Here is a 14,347-nt window from a genome sequence, read left to right on the forward strand (position 1 = left end):
ATCCTCATGATTTTTCTTCTGAGATTTTCTAAAAGACACAATTGTATGTTCTCAGTGTTTTGACACTGCATATTTTGAAAATAATGGATGAGAAACTGGGCATGGAAAATTTATAGTCAATATGGCAAGAGACTCAGTTTTATCATGAGTTGAAACTGATGTTCACACATGACATGACAGAGCGGTGTCCAGCAAATAGAGAACTATGTTATTGCCATAGTACTGTTTTGATTAACTTTATTACAGTTTTACCTGTCTTCCCAAAGAAAAACAATAACAAACGAGGAACATTCTTCTTTTTTAAATTATTATTTTTTAACCTCTTTGCAATAATTATTTAACTGTATCTATACAAGGAAAAGGAAAAAGAAAGATGCCCACCATGGCTATCTTTGAGCTCTACAGAATGAAGGTAGCTTTATTTGAACTGCCATGTGAACGTTTTAAGTTTACTTTATGCAAGTCTCCCAGTGGAGGTGTGATCAGCTTTTAAAAGTTTTCCTAATACAGGGCTTCTGGTACTTTTCAGAGTGGCGTCATTATAAACACATGTTGAAAGTTTAAAGATAACACATAAAGTTAAAATAGGACAGGAATACATAAATGTTAAATAAAAAGCTGGGACAGTTCACATTAGACTTAATCCTAGCTAACTGGTATGCAGACAAAATGAAAAGTGTGGATTCATTCCACCAGCTCTTCTCCGTTAGCTGAAATGGCCTCATGGATGTAAAGGGAACTGGATCAGTTGGCTGACCTGATGAGAAGATAAGCCACTAAAGAAAAATGTTCATTAGCCTACAGTGAGATTGCAGAGGAACAAGAAAGTACACCTACAAACACTTTTCATACATTGAGATGTCATTACAAATGTTCTTTTCCTTTTAAAACTTCAGTAGTTTGGATTTATTCACTGTGTTGTCTAAATTTCAATCTTCTGTATTTTTTATTGTTTTTCCCAGCTTTGGTAGCTTATTTGGAAGGAGATAGCTTCTGTGCAGAAGTAGAATCTTCCTCAAGACAGTCTAACTGTTCTAAACATTTCATTTGTTCTTTGTAGGTGGGATTTCAATATCCACGTTTCTCAAATTACCAAAACAAACAAACAAACAAAAAAAAAAACCTGTAATTTTATGTTTTAATTGCTTTTCACTAAAGGGAAACCTTTTTCTTCACCTTGGTTCTGTGACTTTCTTAAATATTCCTGCCAGAGTTCTGAGCCTTTTCAAGTTCTATGTGGTGAAAAGTCATTGCTATGGAGAGCTGAAGTCAAAAAGGATCTTTCCAGACTTATTTGAAAAAGTAATTGACACAGGAAATATTTCTCATCAAATCAGAAGCAGACCTTTGATTGTATCCTACATCTGTGAAATAGGAAGAAAAAAAAAAAAAGAGGGAAAAAGAAGAGGGGAAGATAGTGGCCGTTCTGCTCTTTTAAAGACAGATTTTCAAAGAAGGGTATAAAATTGCATTTGAAAGGTGTTCTGATTCTTTCATGTGCAGTCTAGGAATTGCAGTTTTAGAGGTCTGCTTATTATTTGGTCCATAAAAATCAGTCATTTGCTTTGCATTTTGGGATATTCTTAGGCCATTGAAGATGATCAAATGCTGCATGGTCTGTTCTTCCTTTAATACAGTGTGTTTATTGGGGTTTGAATTTCAAAGAAATATAATTTTTTTTTCTGTTAGCAGTTAGACAGTTGTTGCATGGAACCCATTTCAGGTTGATTTACTCTAGAAAAATAGGTAGTACATTAGCTTCTGTGCTAATGACATACCATTCTTATAGGCAGTATGGGTGTCTGTGACTATTCTGAAGTCTGTAGTGTTCATGTGCAGTTTGCAGCATGCGCATTTCAATGTTAAATACGTAGTGTAGGTAATATCACTTGCAGAAATGAGTAATCTTTGGAGCAACTTAATCTAGTGTTGCTCCCTCTCATGCTTATGTTTTGCTACTCTAAAGGCAAGTTAACTACGCTTCTGTGGAATCAGGTTCTACCTTGTATGATAATAAATAGTAGATTATGCCCTGCATATGCCCTGTATCTTTTTTTTTCCTTTACTCAGATTAGCGATTATTTATTTTAAGTGGTAGTAAATTAATTTCTTCAAGTTGAGCCTATTTGATCTGTGGAGGTAATTAGTAAATCCTGAGCTTATCTTGAAACAGTTTTTTCTTTTTCTCATTTTTCCTATTTTTTACCCTATCTTGCTAAATAAGAAGCTGGGTGGTGGGAGTTTGCTAGCGAGATCCATTCCATGCCAGTAGCTATGTGTATTCAGCCTTATTCAGTCTTATTAGGATTTTTCTGTTGTTATATTGCAACCCTGGCAGCTCAACACCACGCAACTATTCACTCTCCCTCCCCAGGTAGGATGGGGGAAAGAATCTGAAAGATAGAAGTATAAGAACTTGTGGGATGAGATGAAAACAGTTTACTAGTTAAAGCAAAAACTGCACATGCAAGCAAATCAAAACAAGAAATACGCTTGTTATTTTTCATCAGTAGGCGAAGGGTTAGCTATTTCCTGGAAAGCAGGGCTCATCGAGGTAATGGAAAGACAAATGCCTTCACTCCAAATATACCTCCTCTTCCTTCTTTGCCCAACTTTTATTGTGAAGCATGACATCATATTCTGCAGGATATCTGTTTTGCATTCTGGTTCAGCTGTCTTGGCTGTATTCCCTCCCAGTTTCTTATGCATCCGCAGCTCCTCACTGACAAGGCCGCATGAGAACTGGGAAGTCTTTGGCTCTGTGCAAGTACTGATCTACAACAAAGTAGGAACATATCAACTTCAAATAGAAAAGTTAATCCTGTACCATCCAAAACTAGGACATATATATATATCTGTTATTTCTTACCAATATTTGCCTTCAACATGTGACGTGATAAGTAGTAGATTATAAATCCAATCAATTCCAATTCCTACTTTCTTTCAGTATATCTGTTCTTATGGTATTCGTGTGACCGAAGGACTTGTCTCACACCATACTGATGAGAAGAAAAATTATCAGAGAATCCATTTTCTTAATGCCATTCCTCATGCTTCATTCTGATTTCCCCTCCTAAGGCCCTGTCAGGTAATTTGCAGACTATTTGAATAACACCTCAGTTACTCTTTCCAGACAAGAGTAATTTAGAAAACTGTCCTATAGCTCTAGCCTTCTAGTAACACTATTGATGTTTGCTCTGCACCTTAACAGGTGCCTTGAAAAATATTGAAGCGATGTAGAAAAAATTTTACAGAGGAACATGGAACTAATGAAATGCTCTTTTGGAAAAGGCTGTGGATTAAAGGTCTGTGAGCACTTCAGCCACTGATTTACAGGACTTGTGGGGAATCCCTTCATCATCGCCCACTCATCCTAGTCATACAGACATAAAATTAAATCACACCATCTGCTCCACATTTGAATGAAAGCGGGTACACTTTTACCATTTTGGAGGTTTGCCTGGATTTGGCTTGCTGCAATTGTTTGAGAAGATTAGGATTCAAAGCACATATTTGTCACCATGCAAAGCAAAGATGCATTTAGCTGAAATCTAGTTTTAGTCATGTTTCCTTTTCCAGTCATCCTCACTTCAGCTGTTTGGTGAATGTGAAGAATTGTCATTACTTATAAGACTATCTTTTAAATGATCATGACCTTCAGAATTATTGAAGAGTAGTTATTGAAACTGATTCATTGCAAAGGGTGAAAATATACTTTTCATAGGTAACTTTCATTCATGTAATCAAATCCAAGAATGTACACAGTTTTAATGAGATCCTTCCTGAATGAGACCATGAGGAATATAATATTTATGCTTGCAACATACTGTCAATAGAGTAGAACTATTTATAAGCAGTTTGGAAAGAAAGAGATTTTATCTTTGCTAAACTTCTACTAGCAAAATTCATTAACCGTCTCTACAGTGGAAAATATTTTTTCACTTATTGAGACTTTGTCAAGTTTTGATGGTTAGTTCTTACTGGTCCAGAGACAAGTAGGATTTCTCTGCTTCTGAAGTGGAAGAATGAGCAAACACTTAAATCTGAGTTTGGGGAAGATTGGTGCATATGACTTTATAATGTGCTTCTGAAAAAACTTGATAATGATTATTTAATATCAAAGTATGTATATTTATTTTTAAATAAATATAGGAGAAAATAATTAAGGGTTTTGAGGGGAAAGCATGAGCTGGATTTTACATTTACGTTTTGCCTGGTAACTTCAAATTCTTCTCTTCTTTCTGCTAGACTTATTTTGAATTTGTTCTAAACTTATAATGAGTATGATATCTACTTTTTAAATTATTTTCCTTCAAATAAAAATTTTCTTACTTGGTGCTGATATATTTCCTTGAGTGAGCAAAGAAAAAAAATGGGAAAAGTAAAAACAGCATTGTTTTGATTATAAAACAAATTTTCTACTGCTGAAAGGACCCTTTCTGAGTTTTGCTGAGCGTTGGATCAGGTTAAAACTGAGTGGATAACTCAGGAGTTAAAACTACATTTTATTTCCTGTATTATGAATTTTCTGTGGCCCACACACAAGAAAGTAAACCAATCAAGTTTCACTAAAATTCCAGAGAAATGACTGTAAAAAATTGTGCTATTTTGAATTTATCTTTCTGTAATGTCTTACCAGCTGCAAACATCTGAAAAAATTTCAAATACATTTTCATTACTCCATATGACATACTGAATATTATCTGTCATTGTAAATGATATTTATTTATTGTTATATTGAATATTTTTGAGGAATGTTACTATCAGCAGTGATGGTTGTAAGGGATGAGTGAAACAAAAGTACTTCTTTGCAAAAATTAAACAAATATATGAATTGCTTCTATGGTTTAGTTGTGTGTTCCCAATTAGTATTTTTTATTTGCATTTTTTATGAAACAAAATTAGATTTTTCCCCAAGTGTTTAATTATCTAGTGCGTATATAACTGCTTGGAATGAAGCAAATACAAGCAGATATAAAGGAAAACATTGCAGGCTAATGTATTTATTTTTACTGTAGACTATTTACAAGTAAGTATGTATTTGTTTTAAATTTCAGCTACATTCAACCTCATGTCTTATGAATATTTTAATTCATACTGATGGTTTTTAAATAAAAAATAGATATTAAATTGTTCTCCTAATTCAGAGGCATGCTCTTTTTTACAGATGTTTATTTTTCCTATTCAAGAAATGGCAAATATTTATTCGGCTACCTTAACATTCTCCACCATCATTATTTGCAATGATCCCTGCAGTGATAAGTGGTCAGTGACCCTAGTGCAGGGTGAACCACAGCAATCTCACAGAGTTGCCTGTTATTCATCACGGTGCTAGAACAACAGCGACAGCACAGTGACATTTTGCTAAAAGCACACATTTTTCCCAGTAGGTTATTATACAGGTGGAATAAAATCTTTTCTTAAAGACCAACCACATCTTTTCTCCCTCTGAAAGGTCACTTTTGTTTGTTCTTTCTTGTTTTGTTGAAAGATGAAGTTAAAAAAATGAAAACTCCGAAACTACAAAATGCTAGTATTTCTGTGTGTCTCCATTTACATGCTCTGACTTGCTCTTGAAGAACTCAGAACTAGTTTTATTTACTTTTCATTTTTACTTGCTGTTGATTATCTGAATGAGTGAAATGAATGCTGGTTCTAGTTGTTTTCTGTATTGTTTTGATATCGCTTCAGAATGTTGCCAGTACTGAAATCATTGTTTAACAGTAGTTAATTAGTAGCTTTTACATTTTTGAAATTAGGAAGTTGAGTTGTGATCTTATCTCTGTTTAGATTTGTATAAGTAACTAATTTTTTTGGACAAAGTACTGAGAAATTGTTTTGGAGTCTCTCAAGGAAAATTTCTTTTGTGAAACTGAGGTTAAATACAGCATCATAAAATGTAATCTGCTGCAGATTGGGTTCACTGCATCTCCTCCTATCACTGTGCACCTCGTAGATAAGACTAGCTCTCCTTTCTGTTCCCTCCAGTACTGATCAGAGTGGGAAATAATGATTACCTAATGTTATGGCTCTGCTTTTGCTAATGCAGCTCAGGATACAGTTGGCCTTCCTTGCCACCAGGGTACACTGCTGATTTACTGCATTCAATTGTTTGTTGACTAGCACTCCCAAGTAATTTTCTTGAAAGCTGCTTTCTAGCCAGTTAGCCATATAGGCATGGGGCAATTTTGCACCCATTAGAGCACTATGCATGTGCTTTTGTTGAACTTCAGAAGATGTTTGTACATTTCTTCTAGGCTATTAGAATTGATTTATCTCAATAGATTTATCTATTATCTATCTATGGAATTTTGATGACTGTCCCTTAGCTCCCACCTGCCCCATTTTGTTATCATTTACCAGCTTGCTGAGAGCGTGCTTTGCCTCACTGTGCAAGTCATTAAAAGGTATGTTAATGGGTATTGGTTCCAGTACTGATCCCTTAGGTATGCTGTTAACTTGCTGCCAGCTGGGTTTCTTGTAGCTGATCACAACCCTTTGAGCCCTGTTGCCCAGATATTTTTCCATCTGACCTATTGCTTGCTTTTTTTTTTTTTTTTTTTTTTTTTTTTTTTTTTTTTCAGTTGATATCTCACTGATTTTATTAAAGGGCATTTTGGAAGATTTGGTCTGGTGTTTTCAACCTGATGGTGAAGCTATACACTGCTCTCTCACTCCACCTCCCTAAAGGAGGAGGGAGAAAACCAAATGAAAGAGAGCTCAAGGGTTGAGATAAGGAAAGGGAAATAACTCACCAATAACCATGATAGGCAAAACAAACTCAATTTAGGGACATTGATATAATTTATTCCTTATTACTAGCAGATTAGAGCAATGAGAATTAAAAGCAAACTAAAAACACCTGCCACTTCATCCATCCTCCTCTACTTCTCCTCCTCCTCTTGAGCTGTTCAGGAGAACAAGGAATGGGTGATAAGGTCAGTCCATCATGCTTTGTCTCTGATGCTCTTTCATAGTTACTCTTCCTATACTTCAGCATGGAGTTTGTCCCAAAGGTTGTTTTCCTTCAAGAACTGATAGTGCATGGGCTTCTCCATCAGTACTATGGGGCACATCCTTCAGGAGCATACTATTCCAGTGCAAATCCTCACCTGCACCAGCTCTCCCAGACCAGTTGCTCCACTGCAGGCTTGTCCTCATGGACTGCAGTTGCAACCTGGGGACTGTTCCTGAAGGATCCCTCCATAGTTTGCAGCTTCCTTCGTATCACATGTGCTGCTGCACAATTTATTCCACCATGGTGGCATGTAGAGATCTGTGGGCTGAATGGGGACATCCTTCTCCTCTATGGGCCTCTCCTGGTCTGCAGAAAACTTCTGATCCACACCTGGAGCACCTCCTGCTCCCCTTCTGCACTGACCTTGGTGCCTTCAGGGCTGCTTCTCTCCGAGCTGCTGTTATGCAGTAGTTTATTCCTCTCTATTATCTGCTCTCCCAGAGCATGCCCAGTGTTACTCATGGCCTTGCTCTGACCTTCTGGCTGAGCTGGGGCTATCTCTGATGTGATGTGATTTGAGGCAGAGCTCTTCCCATGGTGGTCTCATTTCATCTGCAGCCACCCCCGCTACCAAAGCCTTGCCACGTGTGCCCAATACATATGAAGCTTTGCTATTAACTTCCAAAACTACTACAGCACTGTTGGGAGATGCTTCTTTCCTCAGTTACAGCATAAGACAATAAATCACTTATGTTTAAGCAACTTTCACCAAGAAATCTGTATGTTGTTGAATGGTGCTCCTTAAAGATATCAGTGGGCTATTTACAGCTGATGAACAGCTGTGCTGAGCTATTCAGCCACTTTTGAATGGTCTAGACCAGACCAAGCATGCAGCTTGAGACCGCTAGTCATATGGCCCCATACGTTCACAAACTTTTAACGCTATTATGTGAATTTTAGTTATATTTTTCTTGAGTTAATTGAGCTCAGCTTGAGAGCAGATTGCATAGGTGACAGCAGAATGCTGTGGAGGGGAAGGTGCAATGCAGTACTAACTCTGCCTCTCATGTCAGCCAAATATATTCAATCAAATCAAAATGAATATATTAAACATTATGTGCATTTGTGATGCTTTGTGAGTAAAACTCAGTGATTACTAACAGTTTTTCAACCTGCCTAATGTCTCAAAGGAAAACAGAACCCAAAAAAGGAAAAATCAGAGAAAGCGTGTTAAAAAATGAGCAGATCAGTATTTTTTTTTTTTTTGTCAAGACAAATAATATGGTGCTATGCCTAATTTTTAAGGAAATCATGTCAGTTTTCAAATATTGCAATTTGCAAATGTGTTACATGCAAAAATGTGCTGCCAAATTTTATGCATATCAAGGAATGTCTCCTATAGCCAAAACAGCAGAACTTAGAAATAATTTTTGTTAAGTTACAATTCAGATGGACTCTATTACGCCTAAAGGCTAGATATGTGAAAGTAAATCTGATTGCAAAATAATCAAAACCATTTACTGACGGTGAGTTTATTGAGAAATATATGGAAAACATAGCACATATAATTTGACTTGATAAATGTATTTTTTTTTTTAATATAAAATCAGTTTGTCTCATCAGACTATAGCCAGATGAATTGAAGAAATAGTAAAATCTATCAAAATAAGTTTGGAGAGCAAAGCAGTTAATTTCAAATACTGCGCTTTGGTGTTATGAAAGTATTGATACTACAAATGTGGCTCAACTTGCTATTTCTATTACAGGTATTGATAATAAATGTAAAAGCACTGCAGAAATGTCTCCTCGATGCCATTAAAAGATACAAATAAAATCCTTGTTTTGTATGAAGCAGTCAAATTTACATTAAAGCTCTTTTCTTTAAATTTTTTGGTATAGTTACTGGTGATGCCCTGATGGTGGTTGGTAAGAAAAAGAAGTTTTATAAAATTAGTAGAAAATGATGCAATTGCCACTACTCATATTTGATGAAGTATCACTGCACTTTATGTAAAGAAAATTTATGCACGAAAGATTTAAAAATGAATAACTTTGTACCAATAGCTGTGAATTTCATAACTTGAATCGTTACCATTCACAGGAATATCTTAAAAGTATGTGTGCTTATTACAGAGACATCATTTTCTTTTCTGAAGAAATGTGGGTAAGCTGGAGTAAAATGCTAAAAAGTTTTTGTGATTTTTGAAATGAAATTAAGTCATTTATGAAATTAAAAGGAAGATTTGTGCCAAAACATGAAGATAAAAAAAACAGCTCCTAGATTTAGCATTTTTGGTGGATTTGACTGCTTGTTTAAATGAGTTAAACATGTCTTCAAGGTGAAAACCAACTTACCTGTGCTATGTTTCATCCATAATAGCATTCGAAATGAAACAAATTATGGTAATCTCAAGTTACGGTTTCTGCATTTTGATGAATTGGTTAAACACTGTCCTGCAAACAGTAAAAAAAAAAAAAAAAAAAAAAAAAAAAAAAAAATGCAGCCATGTTTTCTGTTTTGATAAAGGAATTTGAGAATAGATTTCAAGATTGACAAAAAAAAAAAATCAACTTTTTGGTAGATTTACAACTCAATTTTCAGTCTAAATAGAATTTATAGAATTGCAATTAGACACTCAACTCAAAGAAAAATGTGGCCATGTCTCTTTACAAAACTTTAAATAAGACCTATTTTGCCAGAGAGAAATATCCCTTGCTTCCTGATCATACCTTATTCATGACATCACTTTTTGACAAAATGTGTATTTCTCAAATACTGTTTTCAAGGATGAAGTATAGGAAAAGTAAAATTTCATCAAAAATCTCTGTACAGACCTAGACAACCATTCTTCATTCAGTGCAGCCCAGCCAAGCCAAAAGATTGTGGACACCCACTGTCTGAACAGCATTCTCTTAAGGCAGTGGATAGATTTTGCACCTGACACTAACCTGCTATTCATCAATCAGTAGCAGAAATAGAACTGACACACTTGCATCAGCCTGTCAGTCAGATAACTAAAAGTAACAATCTGAAAAGTGTACCATCCCAATTTAAGCTCTGGATAGCTCTCTTGCTATGCTAATGCTGTGATAACAATGATGGCGAACAAAGTAGTTGGCCACTGAACAAACAATGTTTATGGTCTCTTCCAACTCAAAGCATTTTCTGATGCTATTCTATAGTTGTATTTTTAATCAGCAAACTCATTTTTAGGCTTTTCAGAAGTATACTTTCTCTCATAGCTGAAGCACGTGTGATTCGTTCTAATGGGGTGACTTGTATTGTTGCTTTGGTTTCATAGAAGAATAGTCTGGAGAGATTTTCCTTATTTTCATTTCATTTGTATTTTATGTATTACATCTTGATAGACTGACCTTTACAGGTTGAATGTTGTGAAATGTTGCTACTAAGGACAGTTGATATCAAAATAGGTTGTTTTCTAGCTCTAATTAAAAGTATTGAAAGAAAAAAGCTACAGAACTCTGTATTATTAGAAACTTGTACTTAAAAAATTTATACTACTTCTCTTCATGTACTTAGGAAGACTGTCAACTGAACTTCTGAAATAGTACGTAGAGTTGATGAGTTGTCACCATAACCAAAGTTGAACCAATGTTCAACTTTGAAAGATGCCCTTTTTTTTGAAATAGTTGTTCTACTTTAGTATTATAGTCTTATATTCTAGACAGGTAATACTGGTATGGCCTTGCACATCTACTTGTGTTTTACATTAATCGTGTTGAGATTGGAGGATTATAAACCCAATACAGATGAAAATTCAGTGTTCTTTCTGCTATAACGTACTACTTCTAGAAAAAGAGCAATACACTTCTTTTTAAATAAGACTAAAAATTAACCAAATATATAAGGAAATTCTAGGAATAAGTTAACTGTTAAAATAAGTCTTTGCAGAAAAATCCGAGAACATTTAAGATTGAAAGCAGTTTACTGCGATAGCTTTTTACATTGCAAGACAGTGAGAACCCATCACTACAAATTCATAATGTTATCAAAGGCAGGGGGAAATAATGTGCTAATTTTATTTATGTTACGGTATACATTTAAGTGTTACCCATTAGTTTATACAGATATTCTAATGATTCATTAAGGGAAGTGACTGTTAAAGTGTTTAAAAATATCCCATAAATACATTTTTACTTCAGGTATTAGCCTAGTACATATTATGTTTTTCCATCCATCTGTATACCTTAAGATACTAGAATAAAAGTTGAATGTATTAGTGGAAATGTAACTACTCATTCAGAACCAATAACCAGCACAAATTAGAAAAATCTTCTTATGCCAGTGCAACAGCCTTTATATCTCTTGTATTGTTTTCATCTTATTTATTTTATATCTTCTAAGACTGAAGCTTCTTTCTGTGTCTTCATAATAAGTAACTTGTTGGATCAAGTCGAAGCTTTTAAACAGCTTTATCAGTAATATGAATGCCATTTTGTCTCTGTTCGTTTTCCTATCTAGAATGGATCTGTAGAGGCTGGCAAATTTATCAGTAATAATTTTTATTTGCAATCATCCAGAAAAAAAACTGCTTACTTATCTTAGACAAATTTTTTTTAGGAATATGACTGGTTGTATTTCATAACTAGCAACTGTGGAGACTTTGATTTTCTTTCACTGAAGATGCATATATTTATGGTTATCATTTAATTTGGACCTTTGTGACAGTTACTATCTTTGTGGCTGCCTTGGGTACATAACATGATGAACTAGGTAAAATGTGGTTTAAACAGACAGCAGTTCAGTGATTACAGCAATAGCGTATCAGCATTCTTCCCACAGCTCTTTTTTGTTGCTATTTGCAGTGGACCTGGAAGTCAGTCTTCCTTCAAGCCACTTGGTCCCAGTTTGCTGGCAGTCCTGCATTCTGCTCTTTCATAGGACTGTAAGATAAGCTGGTGCTGTACAGTACCAGAAACTGGAATCCTCGAACTTCTATACCACTATATGAAAAGTGTCTTTTAATAAATATTCTTCATATTTTATTGAGGACTCTCATGACAAAAAGCGCCTTCACTGAAAATCTAGCCAAATAAGAAAAGAACACAATATACCTTGACAGTGTAACCTTTTATTTTCTTTCCAACTCCAAAGCAAGGAGAGGTCACAGATGTGATGAAAAAAAAGCAGAGCAGTAAGTCATCCTCTAGACCTGGAGTTAGGAGTGTGTAGTAAGAGCATACGGGAGCAAAGTATAAATAATTTCTCTCTGTATATTTCTGGTGATGATGAAAGACAAAAGTCTAGAAAATGTGTCTCAGGGAGTACATTTCTAAGCCTTCAAAATTTCTTAAACCTCAAAAGCAAGCAAGTCTTCTCTATTTTTTGTTTCTCTTCTGTGATCTTTTGCATTCAGTTTTCCAATATTTTCTTCTTTCAGTATTATTCTGCACACCTTGCCATTGAGTCTTTACAAACTTTTGATTTCCTTTTACATTACTTTGTTCGTCTATATTTTGTCTTCTCCCTTTAGAATATTTTTACCATGCAGTTCATATCTCTTGTTTTCCATTTAAACTTTCTTCATTTCCTTTTTGGATTTTTAAATATTTCTTTGACACAGACATTTCTTGCTTTCATCCAGTATTGAATTCAGCCTCTGTTTCTCCATTTTCATTCTCATCTGATTAAAACCATTCTCAATGGTTTTACAAATGTAAACATTTTAGCGATGTATATAAGGGAAAAAACTCTCATTATTAATTTTTAATTCTTATAAACTGTGGACCAGACTTCTGTCTAGGATGTACTGAGCCAATAATAGATTAGAAATATCATTCCCTCATTCATCTGAGGGAAATTCTTGTTTCTAAAATGATAAACTATGAGAATATATGGGACTATGAGAATTACAAGAAATATAAACTATGAGAATTACAAGAAATGAAAGTGTTAAGGTGTAGCATACATAGGCTATTGGAGCAGCCCTCATAGATTCATTAAAATCAGTTCTTGGGAATAAATAGGTATAGAAGGTTTGTGTTTGTCACACTTGAAATGTAATGCTATTCAGTGCAGTAACTTCTTTTCTAACATATGAGTTTTCAGAAGAAGGAAAGAAATAATTCATTTTGAGGAACTCCATTAACTGAAGTAAATCAGCCAAATCTCTCTTCTCCTATATGAGGCATTTAATTCACTAGGCAAATGATTTTTCAGGCTAACTACACAATTTCCTTCAAAAAATGACGCAGTGTTGGTTGTACTAACTCATTTTTTTCCCTTCAGATGTCCAGTGATCAACAACACAAGTCTTCCATAAACAAGTAAAAAATATGCGTATTCGTTAAGTCAGTGTGACAAATGAGAGCATGACAGCATTTAGAGGAAAATAACATATTTATGTACACAAATAAACTTCATAGTAGCAACTTGAGTGTGTTCTGAAGAACCTGGGTGTGTTTTGCATTTCTCTGAAGTTCTGGCACCCACAAGATAGCAGACTCTATGCATCAGTGATCTGATATGGTATAGCAAATCTCGTTTTCCTTCGAAAGTTTTTTGCACGTATGGCTATCAGAATGAAAAGATTTTAAAGAGCTACAGGTGCTATGGTTTTTTTTTATCTTTTTTTTTTTTTTTTTTTTTTTCCAGCTTTCTTCAGCATGTGTAAATTATTTTCCTCCAAGAAAACAGATTCAAATGTTGAGCATATCATATGATGTTCTCTCAGATCTAAATCACTGTTGGAAGACAGGAAGGTAGGGTGAGTCAGAAAATTCATTTTTGTCTGGAATTTAAAGACAACATGAGTATGTCTGTGTGCTTGATACTAAGCAAGCTGTTGCCATTTAATCATAATAACTGTCTACTCTAGACAGCTAGAAGAAATGGAAACAAGTGAAAACTGGAACAGTTACTGGAAAAAAAAACAGGTGATCTCTTTGTCATTAACAGGCTGGAAAGGACATTCGTATACTTCCTATATGGAGTTTCAGAGCTTGTTACCACACAGTCTCTAATTAGAGGAAGAGAAAGAGGAAGGCAGATTGGGTTTTCTTGCTTTGCTAATGTGTCCATGGAAGAATGGCTTATGGTTTACGTAGATGCTTATAAGAAGCATTCTGGAAAATTACTCAGTCATTTTTCCCAAATTTACCTAAATTTGTAAATGCAATTTACTGTAACTATGATTTCTGCAGTTCTACTGAAATAATAGCATAGAATGGGTTTTGACCCAGTTACTAAATGTAGTAGTGACAAACAGAAAACAGAAGTAACAGTTCTGTAAACTTGCTATTAATTCAAAGTCTGGACTACTTTTACTCAAGTAATTTCAGGTAATTCTTTCAGGTATTCTGAGAATATGCAAGGTATGAAATTTAAATCAAGCAAGGCTTATGTAAGGCTTTAATGTCATTGGACTA

The 14,347-nt window shown here is 34.8% G+C and overlaps 1 long non-coding RNA gene across 3 annotated transcripts in view; it reads left to right on the forward strand.

Annotated features, from left to right (window-relative positions):
- The window catches only part of LOC125691910 (uncharacterized), a 158,923-nt gene that overhangs the window by 91,240 nt on the left and 53,336 nt on the right, over positions 1–14,347 (forward strand). For all 3 annotated transcript variants that reach the window (XR_007376313.1, XR_007376314.1, XR_007376315.1), the window contains exon 9: positions 13,575–13,681. This is a non-coding gene — a long non-coding RNA (uncharacterized LOC125691910). The remainder of the gene's footprint in view (positions 1–13,574; positions 13,682–14,347) is intronic.

Source organism: Lagopus muta, chromosome 4 (assembly GCF_023343835.1).
Source record: "Lagopus muta isolate bLagMut1 chromosome 4, bLagMut1 primary, whole genome shotgun sequence".
NCBI classification, from domain to species: domain Eukaryota; kingdom Metazoa; phylum Chordata; class Aves; order Galliformes; family Phasianidae; genus Lagopus; species Lagopus muta.